Here is a 4,221-nt window from a genome sequence, read left to right as displayed (position 1 = left end):
GTTCGCCCACCCTTAGCCTTGATGACAGCTTCCACTCTCGCAGACATACGTTCAATCAGGTGCTGGAAGGTTTCTTGGGGAATGGCAGCCCTTTCGTCACGGGGTACTGCACTGAGAAGAGCTATCGATGTCGGTCGGTGAGGCCTAGCACGAAGTCAGCGTTCCAGAACATCCCAAAGATGTGTTACAGGATTCAAGTCAGGACTGTGCAGGCCAGTCCATTATGAAGATAGTTAAAGGCTACCCGGCCACTGACCTATGTCTGTGCGAATGCGCACAGGTTGCCCGAACTCTTACGGGAATCGTCGCCTTAGTGTGTGCGAGTAATGAGCGGATGGGCAAATATCTATTAGGAACATTACGTTTGTAGAATGTGGACAGCTCGGAATGTGGGTCTCACGGGAAGCGTGTAAGGGATGAGTCCCTGCAGTCGCGCTATTCATCTGTGTCCTCGGTAGCTCAGATGGATAGAGCGTCTGCCATGTAAGCAGGAGATCCCGGGTTCGAGTCCCGGTCAGGACACACATGTTCAGCTGTCCCCATCGAGGTATATCAACAACACCTGTCGGCAGCTGAGGGTTTCAATTAATTTCATTTACTTTTCCAAACATTTCCAAACGGACCTCTCCCCGCCCCTCCTCCTTCCCTTTCCCACCTCGGGCTTCGTCTCCCTCCACAAGAACAACGGCTACAAGTTCACGCAAAATAACGTGGCACCCTTGCAGAAACGCTTTCTCGTCCTGGGCGCTGGGTGGCTCCATTCTGTTGTTCCGAAGGGGCGGCCGCGTCTGTTGGCTGTCACTTACCGACATGCCCACTTCGAGCGTTCTCGTTTCTATCTCTTTATTACGCAGCATAGCACCCTAGTGTTTGGCCACGACAGGTGCAAAGGATGTTCTAAACCAGGCACATGTGATTATAAGCTAAGCCATTAATTTTTTGTCTGAGGAAGTAATAAAAATTTCGTTAAAAATTGTATCGAGCGGGTTGCAGTAACTATTAGCAGGATGTTATAAAAGACTAAAAAGGAGGGAGAAAAATTTGTTACAAGTTTTCTTCTTCTTCACTTCATACTGTAAGCAAATTGCCTGTTATAGTACTCCATCTCTTGTATGGGCTTCCCACGTTTCCTCTTCCAGTGCATTTGTAATTTAGAGCTGTTACCAGGAGTCGTCCTCCACCCATTCCGTCTACACGTTCCTTACATTTTCTCTATTTTCCTTCATTCTTTTCGTGTAGATTATACAGCCCAAAACGTTCCTTGCATCCTCATTCTTCTTACGACCTTCTTGTGTACATCCTTCTACTTTTCGCAGAAACCTCACTTTTTAAGCCTGTGTTCTTCTCTCTTGTCGTCTTCTTTTTACCCACGTTTCACTTACACAACTAAGGATTGGTACGGTTTTCACCACGGTGAATACATACAGCTTTCAGCAACAGTGTCTTTCATCTTATGATCTCCAGAAGGCTGTCACCGCTCATGTGTGATTAACTGGTACTTCCTTATAACAAACCGTACCAAGACTGATGTGTCTGTGATAAACTTCAATATGCCATTTTCATGAAAACTAAATACGTCGAAATGGAATATGGAGTCTCCAGCGTTCTTCATTTAATCGAGTGCGTGAAGATATTGCTAAATATAAGGTATAATTTTTTACTTTTGTCTTTCTTTTTTCTGCTTAATTTGCTCTGTACGTATATCTTTGATGGTCTAGAATATTTTTTTGTTTTGTTCTGTAATATGAAACGTAACTTTGTTCTGCTTTATTAATATTGCTACAAGAATTTCTATTTAAGTACGCAAAATCGTCAGTGAATGTTTAATCTCCTTTTAATACTCATGTGCAATGCGGTGTGTAAAACCAAATGTAATACGCAGCACTGACCTATAAATTGTGATGCGAGTGCGAAAGCGATAGCTGTAGTTGGACTGTAAAGCCAGTCGCAAGGTATGCAGAATCGTGGCGTACGCGGGGTTGTGTTGTGTAATTCTGTTGGACGGAATCACATGAAAATTCATGGACGCGTTCTTATTTTTCGGTCACAGCGTAAACTAAACGTCAACGTGGATGTTATGGAACAAAATATTAGACTGTGTGAGGGCTGTGGGTTTCGTGGAGTACTACAAACAACACGAATGGACTGTGATTATCATAATCAGTACCGAACTGTTTTGCGTGTAACTGGGGTGCACAAACCGACGTACTTTCAATTCATTACCTGGAGTGCAGCTTAATGAGTTGCCGCGCGCTCCACAACATTGACTGTCGGCGTGGAGACGTGCAAACTGACTGTGGCGTGGGCCACTCTTTTCGCCAGAACTGTAAATTCTTGAGCGTGATTGCTGAAAAGTGTACGGATTGTAATGTCGTGATCAGCCGATGGGATTGAATACTGTACTGTTTTAAAACTGTGCTCGGAACGTTGTAATCAGGAGCAGGTGTATATGAAACTTCGTAATCACGCACATGTGAAACTGGATCTACACAACAACGACAAAGTCCGACCGACCTGTTGCCACAAATGGTTCAAATGGCTCTGAGCACTATGGGACTCAACTACTGAGGTCATTAGTCCCCTAGAACTTAGAACTAGTTAAACCTAACTAACCTAAGGACATCACACACATCCATGCCCGAGGCAGGATTCGAACCTGCGACCGTAGCGGTCTCGCGGTTCCAGACTGCAGTGCCTGAACCGCGCGGCCACTTCGGCCGGCCTGTTGCCACAGAAACGCAAAGGAGGATAATGTTATTTCATGTTGGGGCCTATGCCAATCAAAAGTATACATCTATAGCAATTTCATAACTAATGGAGTCATACGAATTACGCCGCCAATACTAAAGAGCTGCTGCTGACGTCACGAAGCAAAAAGATAAGCTGCAACGCCAGTCGCTCTCTCTCTGAAAAGACTCAGATATTCGCGCGTAGTTTTAAATGTAATTTCTTTTTCTTTTGTGAAAAACTTTTGTTCATAGATGGTTTATTTGGAAACAAATGTAATTTCTGTGAAGCGTATTATAGTGTGCGCTGACAATGTTGACCTGCCACAAAAAGTAGTTAGTACTGTTTTCTACCTCCTTCTCCTTTTTTTCATTGTAGCTGTGTTATTGTACGTTTATCTGTGTACTATTTTTGAGGGTGGGCTTTCATGTATGTGGACAGTACTTTTCTCGGGCGCATTTACGTGCTTGTTGTGGTACGTGTTATCCCACATAAAGTGCGGGGTCCGCCTCTAAATTCTGAGCACCGACCTAACACGCGTCGGCGACTCGCTCGCCATTGGTGCAAGGCACGCTATTGGTGGGAATTTCAAATCTGACAGCTGTCAATTACGTAAAATGTGTTTATATTCAATAATAAGTCACATTGCGACATTCTCATTACCAAGTGCGAGTTTATTTGACTTTTATAGTTGACACAGAGAAACGGTAATATTTCCACAATCCAATAAAACTAGAAGTGATTAAGGAAAGAAATTGCATTCGTAGTAAATGAAACCTTACAGCCTTGCCATTTGCGAAACATTGATAGAATTTATCATTTTTAAAAAATTACGTCCTTTAGATGGCGTCCTCCTGTACGAATACATTCGTGAAACCTACTGTTGAGATTCTTCATTGACCGCTGCAACATCTCAGCTGGGATACTGTGAATTGCATCCCAAATTTTCCGTTTTAACTCATTATGGTTCTTGGTCGTGCCGTGTAGACTTTGCTCTTGAGGTAGCCCCATAAGAAAAAATCACAAACGGATAAATCTGGCGATGTAGGGAGCCAGGGAATGTCACCGAATCGTGAGATCACTTGGTTGCCAAACAATTCTCGTGCATATGTCATTGATTGCCATGCAGTGTATGATGTCGCTCCGTCCTGTTGAAACCAGGCTTGTTGAACGTTTGGAAAGTTGTTCAATGCAGGTGTAACGCAACTTCGTAACATAACCACGTAACCGTTATTGTGTTTCGCTGTTCATTTGCGAAACAATACGTTCCGATAATCCTATGTGACGAAACACCACAGCATACTGTCACTTTACTAGCGAGTAAAGGGCGCTCATGAACATCATTAGGACTTGTGTTTGCCCAGTAACGGTAGGTCTGTTTATTGACATGACCTGTGAGATGAAAATGTGCCTCATCTGACATCCACAACTTGTTTAGAAATTCATAGTCATTGTTTATTTTTGTTTTCATTTGTTGACAGAATCCTAATCGTA

General features: G+C 43.4%; 1 non-coding gene across 1 annotated transcript; it reads left to right on the top strand.

Moving 5' to 3' along the window:
* The first annotated feature begins 447 nt into the window (after nt 1-447).
* On the top strand, nt 448-522 carry Trnat-ugu. The gene has a single exon. It is a non-coding gene; the product is annotated as a tRNA-Thr (tRNA).
* Nucleotides 523-4,221: the final 3,699 nt, after the last annotated feature.

The sequence above is a fragment of the Schistocerca piceifrons genome, chromosome 1 (assembly GCF_021461385.2).
Source record: "Schistocerca piceifrons isolate TAMUIC-IGC-003096 chromosome 1, iqSchPice1.1, whole genome shotgun sequence".
Taxonomy (NCBI): Eukaryota; Metazoa; Arthropoda; class Insecta; order Orthoptera; family Acrididae; genus Schistocerca; species Schistocerca piceifrons.
The sequence above is the reverse complement of the archived record's forward strand: the minus strand, read 5'-3'. Positions and strand labels throughout refer to the sequence as shown.